The 22,313-nt window shown below is 37.4% G+C and overlaps 1 long non-coding RNA gene and 1 pseudogene across 1 annotated transcript in view; one reads left to right on the forward strand and one right to left on the reverse strand.

Moving 5' to 3' along the window:
* The first annotated feature begins 2,471 nt into the window (after positions 1-2,471).
* LOC138147004 (uncharacterized) overlaps positions 2,472-22,313 on the forward strand; it is a 249,683-nt gene continuing 229,841 nt past the window's right edge. Inside the window, exon 1 of the long non-coding RNA XR_011164684.1 lies at positions 2,472-2,628. This is a non-coding gene — a long non-coding RNA (uncharacterized lncRNA). The remainder of the gene's footprint in view (positions 2,629-22,313) is intronic.
* LOC138147017 (large ribosomal subunit protein eL29 pseudogene) lies at positions 19,343-20,362 on the reverse strand (annotated as a pseudogene).

Genomic DNA, 22,313 nt, shown 5'->3' on the forward strand with positions numbered 1-22,313 from the left:
CAGCCTTCTTTATGTTAGTGAATCCCCTTTGTTGATTATCTCCAATTCATTCTCCTATTTTATCTGAACAGATGTTTGCATGTTCTCCCCCCCCCCTTTTTTTTGGTATACCAAAAAATTAAAATATATAATCCATAACTGATTTGCTTTGAGCTTCTTTACAAATCATGAGGTTTTTTTTAATATGAATTCTTTAAGTTTTTGCATTTCTCTTCTACTTTGCATTGTTTTCATAGAAAAACATACCTGGTAGAGATCTACATTATCATGTTTCAGTACATACTTTTAAAATAAAATTATTTTTTCTATTAATATAAATTTTGCCAATATACCAAAAATAGTACAGTGCCTGACAAATTGGTTATTGGTTAATAAATGCTTGATTACTTGTAGGACATAGTAAAAGTTCTATTATATAAGCATATGTACAAACTCTTACTTACACAAGTAGTAAGGGGACTTTGATTTTTTCTGGAGGATGTCTTGAAGGAAGTGAAATGAGCAGAGAGGGCAGAGGGAACTCTATTCCAAGAGAACAGATGAGCACAAGACAGTGGCAGAAACAAGCAAATAAAACATATTGAAAAGGTGGAATGGAGTGAGAGTTGGGAGGAAGAAGAGATAGAATAACACAAGGCTGCAAAATAATGATTTTTTCCTCTCAAAACATTTTTAAAACAGTATGGTAAAAGTTGTTTCAAAGTAAACCTCCTAACTTCAGAGTACAGTATTTTAATTTTGCAAGAAAGTTTGTACATTTTAAGTATTTGTCTCAAGATCCTGTGAGGATTTCCTTTCATTCCGAAGAAGTAAAAACATACATCACTGTAACTTAATTTAATAAAAGTCTCTTTCAATTCAGAATCAGAAAAAAAAATCATTCTCCCCTGCAGAGAAAGGTTCAGTTTTGAAGACTGAGTCCATTCACCAATACAATCTGGTAAAGCATCTGCTTTCATACAATTCTATGGGAAATCTTGCTTGGGAGGTGCTATTTTGAGAAACAGTTTTTAATCGTGGAATTAAAGGGTATATGGTAATGTTATTCTGCACAACAGATTTAAGGTGGTCGTCCACGTTTTGGTTTGTGATGCATCTTTCCACCCTACATTTCCCATGCCCAACTCTTCCCTTTTCTAGACTTGGCTCTCCTCGTGTGGGGCACACCATTTCTCAGGATGTGGATCCCCTGTCAAGCTCTCTTCGCTGCCAGGAGAAGAAAAAGCCTGGCTTAGTTAGAGAATTGCAGGTGCCTCGTTCCCCCCACCCCCCACCCCCCCTCCGTTCCCCGCTCAGCGACAGAAGTCTGGAGGGTGGAGAGGTGATGTGGGGGAGACGGGCGGGGACGAGGAGATGCACCTTCAGCAGCCCCCTTTGGAGGCGATGCGTCTTAACCGCATGCAATGAAGGGGTGGAGGTGAAGGTGGGAAGGGAAACGAGTTGTCTCAGGCGTCGAGCCCCTCCACGGGCCTCGGAGAGGCGGGAAGCGAGAGAAGGAGCATGAGAGCGAAGGCGCAAAGAAACCCTGGCTTGAGAATGACCCCCCCCCTTCCCTCCCGGCCCCGGGTCTGTCTGGTGGGGAGTGTTCTCGCGGGGGGGGGGGGGGGGGGGGGGGAAGCAAAGAGCTCCGTGTGTTTGTGTGTGTTTGTGTTTGTCGCGCGCCCGCGCTCACGTGTTGTAGAGGAGCCCGGGCCGCCCCCAGTGTACGGAGGTGGGGGGGGGGGGGGGGGCCCGACAGGGGGGGGGGGGGGGGGGGAGGCTCAGGACTAGGAGTCGGGCTGGGAGCGGAGGGGAGGAGGCGGCGGGGGCGGGCCGGGGGAAGGGGGAAGCCGCGCTCGCTCGCGCGCCGCGGAGAGCCAGTCCCTGACGTCAGGAGTTTTCCTCAAAGTCAACAACAAGCCCCGCGGCGGCGGCGGCGGCTGGAGCCTGGGCTCCCTCCCCGAAGGAGAGGGAGGAGGAGGAGGAGCAGGCGGTGGCGGCCAGAGTCTTCGGGGAGGAGAGGGCGGCTGCATCCCGTCCCACGTCGGCCCGCACCGCCCCAGCCCTTGGAGCGGAGTCCCGCGGCAGTGCCCACCGCGGCTAGGAAGGCAGCCCCGCGGAAGGCGGGGCCCGCGGGCTGGGGCGGCCTCAGCTGCCTCCTCCCCTTCCCCTCCGTGACCCGTGTTTCCCCCCCTCCTGCCCGGGTGGTGTTTTCTGGTGATGAATTGAATTTGTAGCCGATATCCGAGTCCCAAGTAGAGTCTCCGCCTCCCTCTCCTCCTCCTCCTCCTCCGCCGCCTCCTCCTCCTCCTCCCTGGCCTCGCTCCCCCTCCCTCTCCCGCCGCCGCCGCCGCCGCCTCCTCCTCCTCCTCCTCCTCCTCCTCCTCCTCCTATTCCAGCTCCGCGGCCGGGCCGGGCTCCCTTCCTCCCTCCCTCCCTCCCCTCCAGCCCGCCCTCCCGCCGGCCACACCGGGCACCAGGGGGGCGAGAGGCACTACGGGGTGGGGGGCGGACAGGAGGGGAGGAGGAGGAGGGAGGGAGGGGGGACCCCCGAGTCACCCCCTCTCCTCCCCCCGCCCCCCGGCTCCATCCTCTGCCGCCGCCGCCGCCGGAGCAGCCGCGGTGCCGCCGCTGCCGCCGCCTTTGCAGGTAACAGCCTTCCCCTCCCCCCCAGCCCCTCTGCCTTTCCTTTCCTCCGCTCCCGCCGCCCCCCCCCTCTCCATTCCTCCCCCTTCTTCGGGCGGGGAGACGGCGGCGGGGCGGGGCGCGGTGGGGGGGATGTCTGGGCTGTCACCGCACCGGTGAGATGGGTGCCTGAGGCCGGCGTGCGGGACCGGGATTGGGGTGGGTAATGGTGGGGTGGGGGGGGCAACCATAGGCAGGTTGTGCGGGAAGGGGGAGGATGGAGGTGGCCCCGCGTAAATGACACTTACTTGACATCCCCTCTACCCCCCGGAAGCGGGAGGAGGAGGGAGGGGAGTGTGAATGGAGGGGATGGGGGGGGAGGGTTGTCTCTGGCCTAGCGGTACCGTCAGTGTCTAGGCTGCCTCAGCCCCCAGCGCCTCCCACCAATGCGCCACGCTCCCTCCCCTCCGGACCCGAGGCTCGCACCCGCGCTTACCCCAGGCGTGGGCCAGGGGCTTCCTGCGGGTCCTGGGGGAGAGGTTATATAATGTGCCCTGCATCCCCTGGCGTGTGGGTGTGTGTGTGCGCGTGTGCGCGCGTGTGTTTGGGTTGGGTCTGTGCGAGGGTGACTCCCGTGACTCCCCAGAGCCCTGTTTGCATGTCTGGGTTGGGGGGAAGGAGGAGAAGATGCCCTGGAGTCGTCTTCCTTCCCCATCCTCTCCCACCACCTCGGGATGCACCAAATGCTGGGGGGCGGGGGAGGGGGTGTAAACGTGCTTGTCTGTGTTTTTAATAGTAGTGGGGTTTTGATCCGCCTGGGAGTTGTGTGCTAAGAATAGAAATGTGCGGAAGATGCTGGGTTTGGCTTCTCCAGTGATGCCGCTATTGGCGGCGGCGGCGGCGACGGCAGCGGCAGCAGCAGCAGCTCCTCGGGCTGCAAGTAAACAAACCGGTCCTCCTCCTAGTCCTCCTCCTCCTCCTCCTCCTCCTCCTTCTCTTTCTTCTCCTCTTCTTCCTCTTCTTCCTGCGCATCGGTCTGCATCAGCCATGATGCATGGTGGGGCCCTTGGAGCCCAAAGTTGATACCTACTTGATTGGTTTGCTGTGAAGATCAAATCGTTATCCCCTCTCGTTTGGGATTTCCCTGAAAGTCACAGCTCTGCTGGAGACGGTGAATCTGTCAGGGGACAGGGCTTCAAATAACAATACTTAATCTTTACCTGCTGAAAGCAGCATAGATACTACACATTTTGAAAGTCAAATGTAGGATGACTCCACGATACAGAATCAAATTCTTGTGTATGTAGTATTTGGTTGAAATCCAAATGGGTTACAATTGCTGAAGTTTCTAAACGAAAATTCAGCTGTGAAATCTACTTATAGACGACAATTGGATCAGCTATTGATAACAGTGAAGGGTTTAGAGTTCATCAGAACTTAAGAATACAAAATAGTTGGTTTATAGTATATAGTTCATTGTCACATATCAGTAATTTGTAGTATCTTTGCATTTCAATATCGAATGTATTCTGTACTATGAAAACTATAGTTTTATGGTGAATTCACATTAGTATTATACATTAGTAATCGGGTTTTCTAAGTAAAATTTCTCGAAAAATTTTCTTATGAGGTTTTTAGTTATTTGCCTATTTGTGAAATAAAAACCAGAATTGAAAGAATTAGAAAAGTGCCCCCAAAGCTAATTTACTCCATTAAAGATGCTGTAGGAAGTGTAAGGATTAGTCAAGTGCTTTGAGTGTCACATGTGAACATGAACTTATAAAAGTTTTAATGAGTATAATTGAAGTTAGTGAAGCATGAAAGCAACTATAAATGTATTTCAAATAGATTACTAGTGTATTTGTTTTGTAGTGATTTAACAAGGTAATTTACACTTACTTTAACTAGAAATTTCTTTTTACACATTCATTATCTTGACTTTGAAAGTTAACTGAGCAGATTCAGTTTCCTGAGTTGACAATATTTTTAATTGGATTCAGCTTCCAGTTATAGTGATTGCATTGTGTGACTGAGATAAACATAGGAATTAAAGTGAATTTTTGTTCTTAGTTTTGTTTATACTTTGTGTATTCAGTGTATATCTTCTTTAAATCAGAAAAAAATTATCTTGAGGTTACTAGAAACTAACCTTGCAGAAATGACTTGCATTTTGTGACTTATTTTTATGCTTAGTTTTTCTGTAATTATTGCTTCAGTTCTTTTAAAAACCCAGTTGCTTCACTTTTTGATTTGAAAACTAAATTGTGCCATTGGTCTTAGATTGTGCGTATCAAACTATTCAAGTTTTTTGTTTCAAGTTTTTTTGGTTTGTAAAACTTTATGAGAATGTTATTTTCATTTAAGGTTTGAATCAGGACTTTTAACATTTGTATTTTATTTAAATGAGTATTACCATTAGACATCCATTAAAAATAAAGCCTGAAAATGTGAATATTAATATTAAACTCATTATTAAAATTGCTTTGTATCTGATGCACTGGCATTTTATTTGTTCTGTTGTCCCTGGCATAGTGATTACACATAATAGGAACTAGCATAGTTCCTATAATAGTAAATATTTGTTTTCATTATTTAATTGGTCTCAGCTTTACTTAGTTTACTATAGGTTCTTCCTGCATATAATACTTTTAAAAGAGAAACATAATTTTCAGAACATAGTAGAAAGTTTAGAGTACTTCTTTAAGCTTTACACACATGTGAAGAGGTAGTTTCTTTTTCTCTAGTTTTATGTCTGCAGTTTTAGTTGTATTTGCTTCTGGGAAGGATGAGGACATCACTGTTAAAAGTTTTGTCATTTCCTGATTGGCATGATTGATGTCTTTATAATCTTGAAAAATAAAGTATTGTAGATCAAAATATTTAGTTATGAATTGATAACAAGATAAAAGGACCAAAATACTCATTTTGACTAGTTTGAACCAATACCTTTATTTTGTTTTGTTTTTAGTTTTAATAAATTGGTGTGCAGTTGGACTTCAAAACTTATTTCTATACAAGACTTTTTGTATCTGAATATTTAAATTGTTTAAAGTTGATTTTTTTTTTACAATGTACAGTGGAGAATATTCATCAAGATTCTGAATAACTGTTTTGTAGAGTATGTAGCCATATGAGTAGTGGTTACAAGGTGTTTATAGCATGTGTACATTGCATATTCATATGGAAAAAAAGCACCAGATCATATGATGTTAGTTTAAACATATTGTTATTATGCTTTATGTTATGTGATTATGGATTTGGTCTGGTGGTCTAAAATCTGTTTAGTTTTAACTTTTTAAGTAATGTGACATTTGTATTTAAAGTATAATTTCTTAAACTTGTTTACTCTTACTGTAATAGACTTTATAGTGAAGATGTCAAGTGTTGGTAATGCAGAATAACAATTCCTATAGAAACAAATAAATAAACAGAAATAAGTCTTGATGGTTTTATTGAATAATCTGTTGTAAATTCCTTTTTCTTACAAATGTTTTAAATGTCAAATTAAGTTCCTTCAGTGCTTCTTAGTTCTTTATTGCAGTACTCTAAGCATTCCCATTATTAGTTTTACTTGATACAAACACTAGCTTCCAATAAGCCTACTTCGAAATTTTATCCATAGTATAAATGAATGAAGCAGTGGAATTTTTATTTAGGCTGCTTTCTTCCCAATTCACTTCTGTTTCATGTTAGCTGCAGATAGCTCTGTCTCCAAATGGGACTATTACCTTACGCTGTAGGGAGAGAAAAATATAGTGTGTACCTTGGTAAGATTTATTATAGAGAAATAGAAGAAACTCCTTTAGAGGAATTTAAAGTAAAAACAAGAATTGGTCTTTCAGAATCAGAAATTCTTTTAAAATTTTAGGGGAAAGAATGACAGTAAAATGGCATTTTCTTAAGCTCAACATTTGACTTAAGTGGACTTGTAGTTCTAACTTAATTTCTGAATCTTCAACTTTTTTCCATGTGTGTTACCCAGAGTAGATTCTCAGTTCCTTTAGGTAGACACTATATTTTACTGCTTTGAATCCTCCTATCTCTTATGCCTAGCGCAATGCTATACATACAGACATTTGGAACACTAAAATTATTCATTTGGAAGAAACCTTAGAAATTTTAGAATTCCATCACCTCTATTAGGAGGAAATGGTATTAAGTTAGGTGACTTGTTCAAGGTCACAGAATCTTTGATCACAGAGATGACACTAATCTCCAGAATCCCAATACAGTGCTTTTTCCATTGTTACTAGATATTTCCCCACCTTCTCACCCCCCTTCCCCCCCCCCCCCCCAAAAAAAAAGAAAAAAGATAAATTCAGCAAATTTTACTGACAGCAGTTTGGTCAGTTTAATAGTTTGGTTTTTTTTTTGCAAATGTGTAGAACATACCTGGTAAGTTGAATTTTTTTTAACTTTCAAATGCGTTATTTTCAAAGTGTAGGAAAAACCATTTGTTTTCATGATGGAAAGAAAGCAGTGTGAGAGAGCTTTAGTAGTATTTTTCAAATTGTAAGTGAAATAATGTTAGTTTGAGATTGACCATTTTTAGACTGGTTGTGTTACCAGTTTTGTCATCACAGTGAAATGAACAGTTGTATCCATCAGGAGTTTGGTGGGTCAGCTGGTATCCATCAGCTTTGGTTGGTTGGTTGTTCAGGGGAACCAGATAATCTTGAAATGCAGTAGGAGACAGAGATAAACTGTGATAAAGTTGCTTTCTTATTTCATTAATATGATTAAAACATTAAAACTAAACAAAAAATTGAGATGAGAAGAAAGAAAAAAATGCTTTATAATGACAGATGTCTACATTAGAAACTTCACAGTTTTTAAAAAATGCATTTGGGAAATGAACTATGTGACAGACAAAGTAACTCTTCCTTTTCAGCCATTTAACCTGCCCATAAATTTTTTTTTTTTGATACAGCCTAAAAAATTAAATGATGGGTAGAACTATAGAAAGTTTTTTTTTTAATTGCAGTTTTCATCATATTCTAGAGGTAAGAAGGAGGAACCAAATATTTTTCAAGTTGTTATTTTCTGTGTTTGATATAATTTTTAATGTGGATAAAAAACAAAACAAAACAACAAAACTTTAAAAGTGACATTTGGCAAAGGCAGAGCAAGTTAATCAAAGCTGCCTTCTCAACTTTGTTATTGTGAAGCCAAAAACACCTTTAAGTTTTAATCTAGATTTGCTGTTATATTGTAGAATATTGTATTATAACTTTAATGTCAGTGAATGTACCAGTAGTTGAATTATGGCAATTTTTGACAGTTTGTTTTTTTCATTTCACATATCACCAAAATACTTTATGATAGTTGCTAAATAATTCTTTGTGGCTTCTAGCTAAGGAATTAAGGTATAACTGGAGAACTTAAGTAAAATTTTTGTTACAGCAAAGTTTGTGGATTCATTGGTTATAGTTGGCATATTAAAAATATTGGCTTTTATTGCACTGGTGAGAATATGGCTGTCGCTGATGTGTGAAAAAAAGTTCAGCACTATTTGATAATGATTGTTACTTTGAGTGAGAAGGCATTGATTTGCTGCTAACTTGCTGGGAGTCCTTGGAGTGTGATACTGTACTTAATTGAGTAGTTTCCTTATTTGCAAAATGGGACATTTAACAATCTGCTATTACTTGCTTCACAAGATTATTGTGTTGAGGGGAGAGAGCACTGGATTTGTAATCATAAGACCTGGGTTCAAATCCTGCCTTTCTTACCTAGGGTAAGACACTGTGCTCTTAATTTCCTAATCTGTATAATTAGGGGGTAGGTTTTTTTGTTTTTAGGGGGTAGTTTTTGATAATCTCCAAGGGCTTCTCCAAGAACTTAGAATGTAAAATGCTATGTAAATTATGGGTCAGGAAATTTTTTTTTTATACTCCATATTATCCTTTTGAGGAAAAGAGAAATTTTCAAAAGGGCATGAGACCAATTCTTTAGTTATTACTTAAAAGCCAGAGTAGTTGCATGTGGTAAGATGCTTCAAGAAAATATGGGGGTGGCTAGGTGGCTCATTGAATAAAGCACTGGCCCAGGAGACAGGAGGACCTGAGTTCGGTCTGGCCTCAGACACTTAACACCCCCACACACAAAACTATCCATGTAACCTTGGGCAAGTTACTTAACCCCAATTGCCCCCCAAAAGGCAAAAAAAAAGAAAATATGGCATTTATTTACTTCTGGAATAAAGAATGTCTCTGGAGCTTTGCTATTAGCTGTGTTTTTTTTTAGTTTACAATAAAAAACTCATTTATTTAGGTTACTAGAGACTAAAACAAGTCTGAAGTATAGAATGATTTTTAAGATAGATAATATTTTAAATGGTAGTGGGAAGAATATTAGTTTTGGGATCAGAAAACCTAGGTTTGAATACTGTCTCTGTTCTAGTTGTATGACATTGGACAAGTCACTTATTTTCTCTGGCCTCAGTTTTCTTATCCGGAAAATGAGAGTTGGGAAAGGTAGTTTGTAAGACACCTAAATCTTACGGTCCTATACTGGAATTTAGATTAGATTCTTTTCACCACCTCACTTAAACATACAAGCCACTTATTAATTGCTGTAGGTTCTGGAAACAGACAAAAGGAAAGAAAGAAAAAGAATGAGAAAGGAAAGAGAAAAATCAAACACACACAAAAAAGAATGAGATAAAAGATAAAATTACAATTAAAAAAAAGCAGCCCCTGCTATCTAGGACCTTATATTCTACTTGGAAGATAAACTCCATATACTCAGATAATTAAATACAAAATAGGTACAAAATAAATACAAATATTAATAAATATTTGGGGAATGAAAAGAACACTGATATCTTGGGAAGTTCTGTGGGAGTTAACACTTGATCCATTCTTTGAAAGCTGTCTAGGGATTCTAAGAAGTAGGTGGGAGAAGATACCCACTAAAGTAAGAAGATACAAAGGTAAGGTAAGAGATGAAATGTCTACAGGAAACAGCTAGTAGGCTACTTTGACCGGGACCTATGTATGAAGGAAAATAATGTGAAAACAGTCTGAAAAGATAGTTTGGAGACATTCTGAAGGAAGGGAACTTGGTATGGTGTTTCTAGTAGTTCTCGAGTCAAAGAGAGTCTGCCTTCAAATACTGCTACCTGTGTGATCTTGGGCAGGTCATGTAACCTTTCTGGGCTTCAGTTCCTTCATCTGCAATATGAGGAGGTTGGTGTGCTAGATGGTGTCTGTAGTCACTTCTAGATCTAGCTCTATTTCTAGACCTACTTCTGTGACTTAAAGGCCAAACAAGGGATCAGTCAACAAGCTTTTAGTGTTAGGTACTATGCTAAGTGAAGAGGATACCAAGGAGGACAAAAAGTAGTTCATGCTCTCAAGGAGCTCGTGGTGTGAGAGAGATAACATGTCAGACAACTGTGCAAACAAGATACATACAGCATAAATGAGAGGTAATCAGTAGCTGGAAGGCACTAGCATTAAAGGGGAATGGAAAAGGTGTCTTCTTGAAGATAGGATTTTACCTGAGACTAAAAGGAAACCAGCAGGTGGAAATGAAGAGAAACAACTTTCCAGGCATGGGAGATAGCCAGGGAAAAAATGCATAGAGCTGAGACATGAAGTGTCTTATTCTTGCAAGACAGCGAACCCTGTTATTGTATTGATGAGTATGGGGGAGTTGGGGCAGGAAGTAAGGTGTAAGAAAACTGGAAGCCTAGGAGAGGGCCAGGTTATGAAGGACTTTGAAGCACAAAAAAGAGGGTCAGAAAAAACTCTTAGGAGGATTAGAATAAAATGATGGGAAATTATTATAAATAACAAACTGTTTTGTGGGAGCAACAACCAGGAGGCCATTGTCACTGGATAGCAGAATGCCTTGGGATAAAATATAAGAAGACTGGGAAGGTAGTTGAGGGCCAAGTTATAAAGGTCTTTGAATGCCACCAGAGGATTTTATATTTGATCCCAGAGGTGATAGAGAAATGTTGGAATTTAATTGAATAATGGGATAGTATGGTTGCATGTGTTTTTGTAATGTGAGAAGCATTAACTATTGAAACTTCTTGATTTGGGAGTAATAAAGTAAGATCTATAGGAATATCCCAAGGCAGGATGGATTGGAGAGGGCAGAGACTGTGGGCTTGAAGACTAATTAGGAGGCTGTGGCAATAGTTAAAGCAAGAAGTGATAAGAGACATGAGAAGTGGAGGTAAAATTACCAAGATTTGGCATCAGATAGGATTTCTGGAGCGAAAAAGAAGAGTCTAAGATGGCTTCAAGTTTGTGAACCTGGGTGACTAGAAGGATGGTAATATCTTGCTCCTGACCTGCTAATCCTCATCTTGGGATAGTCCCTTACTATCCAAAGTCTCTTTTAGTGTTCCTGGAGAAAGACACAAAACAGATTTTATTTTACTTACAGAAATTTATGGTACCTAACTTTAGGTGGGGCTTTGCTACTGCTTGACAATCCCATTGAATCTCTTTGACTCCCTTTTCTCTTTCCCCAAAGTAAGTGTTGGAACCCTTTTCCAAATCATCTCCTTAAACACCCAAATTATACATCCCTGCTCAAATTATAATAGATCACTTAGACTTGGAAGGACTATACAGTGTGTTAGAGCTTAGGCTATGAAGACTTGGGATCAAATTTTGCCTTTGATACTTGTTTGCTGCTTCAGATAAATTATTTCAGCTTTAGTTTCTTCATCTGTAAAATAAGGAGTTTTCTATTAATTCTAGTAACTTCTTGGCTTGTCCATCATAGTCTGTCTTGACTACAATCACATTATGCCAGAGCAGTGTAAAATTGGGGCCACATTCTTTTCAGAAAGATGTCTAGTTTTACCTTTTCAAGGTGCAGGGTTAAGAAAAAGAGTTGCCTTCTTTTTTTGTGCATTGGAAGAAATGAACTGATTTCCAAATACTTGGCTTCCTGAGAGACTGTTTTCTTTAATAGATAGTTACAATAGAAATTTTATTTTCTTTTTATCTGGTTTAAATTTGTCATTTCTCTGTTAACTTCATTTTCCGTTCTTTGTCTAGGACATAGCTAACAGGGTTAGAGACTCAGATTCTATGTATAAAGGTACTTTGCAAACTATAAAGAGCCATATAAATGATAACTGTTACTACTATAATAGCTTCCATCACATAAAGGATTGAGGCCTTGGAATGTAATCACCTTGAACCTATTTCTTTTGTTCCTCAAAACTTCTCTATATCATCATTTAATCTCTCCCCCTTTTTTGGTCATAAAAGAAGAGTTTTCTGTATTTATAACAATGTAAAGGAACGTAAACTGTCGTCAGAATCAAATTAATTGAAAAGAAGGAATGAGGGGGGGACCATGAGTAGAGTATAACACATTTTATCAGAAGTAGTTTCCTTGTCGTTTGGGTTTTGCTTGCATTTTTCTCTATTATTAGAGATGACTCAGAAGTTTTATACATAATACATACATACACATGATATGTAGAAGTTAAACGTGACCCTGAGCTAGTTACTTAACCTCTTAGTGCTCTAGCTAATTCTCTTAATATTAACGTGCAGTTCTGGTGCCAGTCTTCATAGATTGAGTTTCCTCATGGAAAAGGTTCCATAAATCAATGAAATTAGAAGACCAGTCCAAAAAAAGTTATCAATTGGGTAGATAGAGAGAAGCTACCTAAAAAACCCCAAAATCGATTTCCCTTTCAGTCCACCTTCTACTTCCCCACTGAAAAAGAAAGACAGATAATACCCTTGTAACAGATATGCATAGTCAAGCAAAACATTTCTACCTTGGCCATGCCCAAAATCTGTGTCCTATTTTGCACCTTGAGTATATCAGCTCGCGGTCTAGAGCTGGCTAAGTAGCATGTTACCCCATAAGTCTTCTGGAATTGTGGTTAGTCATTATGTTGATTGGAGTTCTTAAGTTTATTACTGTCTTTCTTTTTGCTTGTATTTGTATTCCTGACCCATAGTAAATGCTTAATAAGTGTGTTTCCTATTTATAATATTGTTATTGTACAAATTTTTCTTCTGGTTTTGTTTACTACTGTCACTTTATACAAACTCTAGGAAATCTTAGGTTTCTCTAAAACCTTAACCGTCATTTCTTCTCACACAATAGTGTTTTATCACATTTATGTATCACATTTTGTTTAGCAATCTGCCAATTGATGAGCACCCTCTTTCTTTACAGTTCTTTGCCACCACAGAGGTACTATAAATGTTTTTTTGACATATATGGGTCCTTTTCCCTTTTTTTTTTTTTTAACATCTCTTTGGTAGTATAAATCTAATAGTGGTATTGCTAGGTCAAAGGGTATATGTGTTCAACTCTTCAGGAATAATTCTAAAATGCTTTCCAGAATGGTTGGACTAATATATAATTCCACCAATTGAGCATTAATTAATCTGTTTTCCCATAGTCCCTCCAGCATTGGTCATTTCTGTTTTTTGCCAACTGTGCCAAACTTATAGGGTATGAGATTAACCTTCAGAGCTGCTTTAATTTGCATTTCTCCAATTATCAGTTGTTACAGCATTTTTCCATATGGCTGTTTATAAATTGGATTTTTGTTTTTGAAAATTTTCTGTTCATATTCTTTGACTGCTTTTCAACTGGGGAATGGCTCTTATTCTTATACATTTGAGTCAATTCCTTATATATAGTTTAGAAATGAGACTTTTATTAAGAAACTTGCAGCAAATGTTTTTCTTTAGTTACCTATTTCTTATTTACTTTTTAGCTCCATTAGTTTTGTTTATGTAAAACTTTTTTTTATATAAAACTCCTTTAATCTTATGTAATCAAAATATTCCCTTTTGTCTTTGTTGATACTTTATGTCCCTTGACATGAGCTCTCCCTCTATCCAATAGATCTTAAAGGTAATTTCTTCCTTGCTTGCTCCTATGATTTGTTTTTGTTGTCATCCTTTATGTCAAAGTCATGTACCTAGTTGGAGCTTATGTTGATGTATGGTGGGAAATGTCAGTCTATACTTAATTTTTGCCAGACTGCTTTCCAATTTTCCCAACAGTTTTTGTCAAATAATACAGTACTTATCCCAAAATCTGGGATATTTGGGTTTATCAAAGGGGCAGGGACAGCTAGGTGGCACAGTAGAAAGAGCATAGGTCATAGAGTCGGAAAGACTTGAGTACAACTCTATCCTCACATACTAGCTCTATGGTCTTGGACAAGTCACTTAATAATAGCACTTACCTCCCAGGGTTGTTGTGAGGATCAAATGAGTTAAAATTGTAAAGTGCTTACTACAGTGCCTGGCACATAGTAAGCACTATATAAAAAAGTTAGTTGTTGCTATTATTATTATTATTATCATCAAACACAAGAGTACTGTGCTTATTTGCTTTCATATGTTGTGTATCTAATCTGTACCACTGATTGACTTATTTTTTAATGAGTACCAAATCATTTGATGATTACTGCAATGATTACTATAATTTGAGTTCTAGTATTCCAAGACCCTCTTCTTCTCAGTGTTTTTGCATTATTTCCCTTGAGGCTCTTGACCTTTTGCTCTTCGAGATGAATTTTGTGCTTCTTCTAGTTCTATAAAGGAATCCTTTGGTAATTTGATTTGTATGGCGTTGAGTAAGTAAAATATCTTCATTTTTATTACATTGGCATGACCTACCCATGAGCAATTTATTTTTGGTAGTATTTTTATGTATTTGTGTAAAGAGTTGTTTTGTGGCTGCATTTATATAATTCTTGTGTATCTCTTAAAAAAATGAACTTCCAAATATTTTGTAGATTCTGTAGTTTTTTTTAAATGAAATTTCTCTTTTTCTTTTCCTGCTGGGTTTTATTGGTAATACATAGAAATGCTGATGATTTATATGACTTTATTTTTTATCTTCAACATTGCTAAAGTTATTGTTTCATTTTATGTTTTTAGTTGACTCTAAATACACCACCATCTTATCTGCAAAAAGTTTTGTTTCTTCTTTAGTTATTCCCTCTTTCTTTTTCCTGTTGTAATGCTGCTATAGCTAGCATTTCTAACACTCTAACAAAAAGTGGTGATGATATTGAGCCTCCTAGCCTTAACCCTGATCTTATTGGAAAGGCCTCTAATTTATTCCCATTACATATGATACTGGCTCCCTGGTTTTAGATAGAAATTATGTAAAGGAAAGATCTGTTTATTCCACTGCTTGTGTGTGTGTGTGTGTGTGTGTGTGTGTGTGTGTGTTTTATGAATAAAAAAGCAGTTACATGTTGCCAAAAGTTTTTTCTGCATCTATTGATATACTGATATAATTTTGGTTGGTTTTGTTATTAATATGGTCAATTATGTTTATAGTTTGTTTTTGTTTTTTAAATAATGAACCAGTGCTACATTCCTTATATAAATACAGACTGGTCAGAATTTCATCTTTGTAATATATTGTTGTTGTTTGTCCTTTATTCTTCAAGAGGACTGTGATATCAGAGAAGTGATGCCATGACTTGCAAGTGAATTGGATTTAAATGAGGGAGAGCTGTGCAAAGTCATCAGCCTCACTTTCTGGAGCTATCTAGGTAAAGATTGGACAACTGGAGATGGCCCAGGATTGAGACTAAGACTTTAACAGGTCTCAGTTTGACTTCAGTAAAACGTCCATTCGGTGATTAAGTCTTAATAAGAAATGAGGCAGAGGATGGCCTTTTTACCTAGTAAAAAAAAAAAAATTGATTTCTTTGCTAATAGTATACTTAAAATATTTGCTCAGTATTCATTGGCACTATTGGTCATATTCTGTTTTGATACTCCCTGGTTTTTGTATCAACATCATATTTAATTCATAGAAGACCTGTGGTAAGGCCTCTTTTTTTTTTTCTGACAGCTGTTTGAATGATGTTTTTTTAAAAAAATATTTGATAGAATTCACTTGTAAATCTCTTTGGTTCCAAGGTTTTTGTCTTTGGTAGTTCATTTATGGCCTTTTCAGTTTCTTTTTCTGAGAATGGCGTTATGTCCACTATTTGTTGCTCTGTTTGATCTTGATATTTTGAATTTTTGTAAGAATTCATCCATTTATTTAGATTTTGAATTTTTTGGCACATAATTGAGCAACAAAGTTTCTAACATTTTTGTTTATTCCTTCATTTATTGTGATTTCATCTTTTACATTTTTTGTAATTTGCTTTTCCTTTTTGAAAATCAAAGTAACCAATGGTTCATCTATTTTATTATTCATTTTTTAATAAAAACAGCTCCAGTTTTATTATTTCTTTTTTTTTCAGTTTTATTAATCCTAATTTTTTTTTAAAGTTTGATTTTTCTAGTTTTTTTGGTAAAGTTTCATGCCCCATTTGTTGATTTGTTCTTTCTCTTTTTTTTATTGATGTGAGAGTATTTAGAGATAGAAAATTTCCCCTAACAACTGCATTGGTGACATTCTAAAAATTCAGTATGTTGTATGTAGTTGATATAGTATAATCATTGTTGTCATCTTCAATGAAATTGTCTGATTTTATTCAATTTCTTTTGATTTGCCAATTTTTAAGTATTAAGTTATTTAGTTTCTAATGAATTTTTAATCATTTCTTCAGCAGCCCTATATTGGATATTATTTTTATCACTTTCTGTTCAATAAAAGATTTACTTAATTTTTTGTTTTTCCACATTTGTTTGTGAAGCATCATGCTCTAGTACATACCTAATTTTTTTAAAGGTGATACACACAGAGAAATGTTTTTTTCTTTTCCCATTCAGTGATTTCCGTAGGTATGTCATATCTAACTTTTCTAAAAAATTTTTTAGGTCTTTAACGTCTCTCTTAGATTTAGATTTTGGTTTTTTATTTCCCTGTTAGACTTTTTTAGGTTCAAAAGGAGTAAATTGAGATCACTACTACTATCCTTTTACTGTCTATTTCTCCTTGTAACTCATTTAACTGTGGAGTATTTAGATTCTTTGCCATTTGGTGCATGTATGTTTAATATTGATATTAGTTCATTATCTATTGTACCTGTCATCAAAATGTAGTTTCCTTATTTATTATATTTTAATTAAGTCTGTTTTTGCTGATGCCTCATTTGAAGTCCTAATTACTACCAATGCCTTTTAAAAAAAATAACTTTAGCTGAAATATAGTAGATTTTCTCTAACTCTTTATTTTAATTCTGTGAATCTTTATGTCTTAAATATGCTTCTTGAAAACCACTTATTCTTGGATTCTACTGTCTAATCCAAACTATTATCCTCTTTAATTTTGTGGATAAATTCATCCAATTTACAGTTTTGATCACTAATTATCTATCTTCCTCCATTCTATTCTTTTTATCTTTTTCATTACTTATTTCCTAACTCATCTTTATGAGGAAGATGGTAAGCAAGTAGAACTAATATTCTAGGTTTGTTGCAGTCTGCTTCTGTTCCCTTTCCCAACTCAGAACGCAGTCATAATTTCTTGCCCTTTCTTTTCTTTTAACTCTCTCTTTGGAGTCCACATTTAGTAGGTTAGTGTGTTGTTATTGTTGTTTTAGGATTAATTCCTTAATCTATTCTCCTACTAAATCCCTTCCCCCTCACTTCCCCTTTACTCTTTCCCTTCTATTTCTTTACTAAATGAAATGCATTTATGCTCCTGTGTATGTATTCTTTCCTTTTTTGACCAGTTTTGATGAAAATAAGGTATCATTCTTTACTACCCCTTCCTTGTTGTGCACACCACTTATGTGAAATAATTTTCCTCACCTTTCTTCTTTCTCTATTCCATACCTACTATATCCCTTTATACCCTTCTTTTCCTTTCCTTTGTTAAGATCATCAAAACAGAGTTATTAAATGTTAGACTCCTATGACCCCCTAATGATAGGGTTCCAAAGGAACACGTGTCATGATTTCTTCATTATAAAATGTAAACAATTCTTGTTTAGTTTCTTATTTGTATTTACTTTTTAATTTATATCTTGTGTTTTGTACTCAGCTCTGGTCTTTTCATCAGGATTGCTTGGAAGTCCTCACTTTCATTAAAGGTTTATTTTTTTTCCCCTGTAAGATAATTTTGTTTGGTAAGGTATTCTTCATTCTTCCATAGCCCTCATTTTTTATCCTATTTTTCAGAATTTCCAATTTGATGTTTAATTGGGGATTTTTAATTTGTTCTTTTTCTAGTTTTTTTTTTCTTTGCATGCCGGATTCATTTTTTCTCTATTTTATTGATCTAAGCAATTAGAGATATACATTTTCCCTAAGTACTGCTTTGGTTGCATCCCATAAATTTTGGTATGTTGTTTTATTTTTGTCATTTTCTTTCTTTAAAAAACACACACACACATATAATTTAATTAACTATTTAGTTTTAGTTTTCATAATTCATTTTTATAAGATTTTGAGTTCTAAATTTGTCCCTCTCCTCCCTCTCCTTCCCCTCCCCCAAGATGGCCTGTAATCAGATATAGGCTATACATTAAAAAAATTTAAAAAAAGTTATTTTTAGTTGTCATTTTCTTTAATTATCAATTGTTTCTGTAATTTGTTCTTTTACCCACTTATTTTTTAGCATTAAATTATTTAATTTCCAATTAAATTTTAATCTCTCTTTATGTTCATTATCAAATGTAATTTTTATTGCCTTATGACCTGAAAAGTATGCATTTGTTATTTCTGTTTTTTCTCCATTTGGTTGTGAGGTTTTTATGTCCTAATACATAGTTTTTCTGTAGGTGTCATGTACTGCTGAGAAAAAGGGGATATTGCTTTTTATTCCCATTTAATTTTCTCTAGGGAGCTATTATTTCTAACTTTTTTAGAATTTTATTCACCTCCTTAACTTCTTTCTTTTTTACTTTTAGGTTAGATTTATCTAGTTCTGAAAGGGGAAGGTTGAGTTTCCCCACTAGTATAGTTTTATTTTCTATTTCCTCCTGTTAACTCATTCAACTTCTTCAAAAATTTATATGCTATACATTTTGGTATATGTATTGATATAACTTCATTGTCTATGGGAGCTTTCAGCAAGATGTAGTTTTCCTTCCTTATCTCTTTTAATTATATCTATTTTTTGGTTTTGCTTTGTCTGAGATCATGCTTGCTACCATTGCTTTCTTTGCTTCAGCTGAAGAGTATTACATTCTATTCTAGCCCCTTCCTTTCACTGTGTGTGTATCTCTCTTTAAGTGTATTTTCTGTAAACAGCTGTAGAATTCTGGTTTTTAAATCCATTCTGCTATCTACTTCTGTTTTATGGGTGTTTATCCTATTCACATTTATAATTATGATAACTATGTATTTCCCTCTATGCTATTTTTCCCTTGTTTATCCCCCCTCTCTCTTACCTCTCACCCTTTCCCTCCTCACAAGTGTTTTACTACTAATCATTGCCTTCCTGAGTGTACCCTCCCATTTATCAGTTCATCCTCCCCCTTCTATTATGTCCATCTATTTTTATTTCCTGTTAGGGTAAGATAGATTTCTGTATCCAACTGGGTGTGTATATTACTCCTTCTTTGATCCAGTTTTGATGAGGGTAAGGTTTAACCTTTGCCCATCACCCCTCCATCTTCTCCCCCATTATTATATTTTTTCATGCCTCTTTTATAGGGGATAATTTGCCCCATTCAATCTCCCTCTCTCCTTCCAGTGCAGTTTTCTTTCTTCCTTCATTATCTGTCTGTCCATTTATTTATTTAGGTATCATCCCATCAAAGGCACCTTGTAGCCATACCCTTGATCTACATACTGTATTTCACTGCATAATTGTTGCAGATTTTTTTTCCTTATTTATGACTCACAGTTTTCTTTATTTGTACAAAATAGTGAATAATCATACCCTGGCTGGGAAAAAAGGGAGTTTTAGCTTTAAACAAGTCCTTCTGTTCTGAAGCATCTATTTTGAAGGCTTGGGACCAGCAGCTTTAGCCCCATCATCTTTGGGTTTGGATTCAGCAGGCTTAGCAGCCTTAGAATCAGACTTGGCTGCTTTGGGATCGGACTTGGCAGTCTTGGAATCAGACTTGGCGACCTTGGGGTCAGACTTGGTGGCCTTAGCATCAGATTTGGTAGCCTTGGGGCCAGATTTGGTAGCCTTGGGATCTGACTTACTGACCTTGGTGGCAGACTTGGCAGCCTTGGGGTCAGTGGGCTTGGTAGACTTGGGGTCAGTGGTTCTGGCAACCTTAGAGTCAGGCTTTGTGATCCTGGAGCCTGGACGTTTGATGCCGATCCTAGGACCTGGATGCTTGGTAGCCATCTTGTGGCCAGCACGCCAGGTGCTGGCCTTGGGGATCTTGGGCCTGAGGAGCTTGGCTTTGGAGGCCTTGTGCTCAGGGCCTTGATGGCCTCTGCTCGGGCTTTGATGGCTTTGGCGTTGTTGGCCTGCATCTTCTTCAGCCCCTTCTTATTGTGTTTCTTGGCAAAACACACGTTTCTCAGAAACTTGGGGTCAACCCCTTTCAGAGACTCTTATCTCTGTGACCTAGGTTTCTTGATGCCATTTCTGTGCCATTTTCGTGATTGGTTGTAAGTGGTACGTTTCTTAGACTTAGCCATCTTTACACCGCAGCCTGCGCTAATAGGCACTCCACCGACTGGAAGAGGCCAAAGGGAGAGAGAAAGAAAGCAATTGTTGCAGATTTTATGCCAATTTTTTTTTGCAGAATAATGGGGCACGACCATTACATGAAGCTTTTTAAAAAAAATGTGCCTGTATTGCTTGTCTTTTAGTTTCCACAAGTCTCATACAAACTTTTCACTCACTGAAAATTGTCTTTCCAAAACTCTGTTTCCATGCTATTCAGTGAAAATCATCACTTTTAGCTTGAAACCTGCAGAATAGTTTTATATTTACATATAATCAGAAAGAAATGCTTCACATATTAATACATCACTGGAAGACAAACTGTACAGTTTAAGACCAGTGTGGGAAGATGCAAGTCTTACTGTATCACGTGATGGCAAATTCACCTGCTTGCCCACTCTCCTTATGCCTACAGTTCTTCATTGGGTTGAGTAACAGTACTGTTAGTACTGCAGTGCTCTAAGCAAACCATGGAAGTCAGCATGCTTCTGAAACATACTGACAGTGCACATTCACTGAAAATTCTGGGCTTGTGAGTTGGAATATGTGAGAGAGAACATGTATTCAAATGCCACTGATAAATACGTTGCTGCTCTTGTTACCCTTTAAGTGGTATGATGAACAGAATTATACCATGTGATGACTGCAATGAAAGGTTATAAATCAAGTTTTGGACTGAAAAAATAGGGTGTGATGATTATGTGGTAACAGCAGTCATGTGGCAAAATACTATATACTTCTTCTAATTGCTCTTTTAGTAATAAAGTTCTTATGAGTTACAAATATTATATTGCCACAAAGAAATATAAACTGTTTAACCGTATTGAATTTCTTATATTTTCTCTTGTTTCTTTACCTTTTTGTTTCCCTTGAATCTTGTATTTGGAGGTAAGATTTTTTTTATTTAGCTCTGGTCTTTTAATTAGGAATGCTTGAAAATCCTTCGTTAAATGTCCATTTTTTTTCCTCCTGAAAGATTAGATTTAGTTTTGCTAGATAGGTGATTCTTGCTTGTAATACTAACTCATTGCTTTCTGATATATCATGTTCCAAACTCTTCTCTTCTTTAATATGGAAGCTGCTAAATCTTGTATAATCCTGACTAGCTCCACACTATTTGAATTCTTTTTGGGTGCTTACAGTACTTTATTCTTGATCTATGAGCTCTGGAATTTGGCTATGATGTTCCTGGGAGTGATCAGTGGATTATGTCAATTTATATTTGCCCTCTGGTTCTAATATATCAAAGCTGTTTTCTTGGATAATTTCTTGAAAGAGGTTGTCCAGGCTTTTTTTTTTTTTTTTGATCATGGCTTTCAGGTAGTTCAGTAATTCTTATATTATCTTTTCTGGATCTATTTTTTAGGTTAGTTATTTTTCCAGTGAGAAATTTTACACTTCTATTTTTTTTTTTTTACGTTTTTGATTTTGTTTTATCATATTTTGATGTCCTGATAGAGTTATTAGCTTCACTTGCTCTATTCTAATTTTTAAAGAATTATTTTCTTTAGTTAGCTTTTGGACTTCTTTTCCATTTGGCCAGTTCTATTTTGTAGAGAATTATTTTACTCAGTAAATTTTTTTTTTTATATCTTTTCCCATGCTATTGAATTTTCATGATTTTCTTACATTACTCTAATTTCTTTTCTCAATTTTTATTGTACCTGTCTAATTTGCTTTTTAAAATCCTTTTAAAGCTCTTCCAATAATTCTTTTTGGGCCTGAGATCCAGTTACATTTTTTTTTGAGGCTTCACATGTAGGCATTTTGACACTGTTATCGTCTAAGTTTATGCCGTGGTCCTCTATGTGATCATAGTAACTTTATACATGCAAGTTGTTTTTTTGTGTTGCTAATTTTTTTTCTGTCTTTTTGGTAACTTGGTGTTTTTATGTGAGTTGGGTTCTGGTCCTGTGTGTTCCAAGCTTTTTATGTTGGGGGTCAGGGTCTTACTGCTTCCTTTCACTGGGCTTCAATGCTTAGCTGCTTGCTTTCACTGGAGTTTAGGTTACCCTTCTAGCTTGGAGAGGGTGTGGAGTCTCCCTGTTAGCCTCCCTTGGGCATGGGGTTTAGCTGTTGGCCTGCCTGAGAGGTGAGGCCTTTCTGCTGTGTTGCTATTTTTCAAAATTAATTTATTTTTAATTTTGAACATTGACTTCCATAAGATTTTAGTTCCAAATTTTCACCTCATTTCTCCCCTC

Source organism: Petaurus breviceps, unplaced genomic scaffold (assembly GCF_028583685.1).
Source record: "Petaurus breviceps papuanus isolate PSGF00001 unplaced genomic scaffold, PetGlider_PUasm1.0 90778, whole genome shotgun sequence".
Lineage (NCBI taxonomy): Eukaryota > Metazoa > Chordata > Mammalia > Diprotodontia > Petauridae > Petaurus > Petaurus breviceps.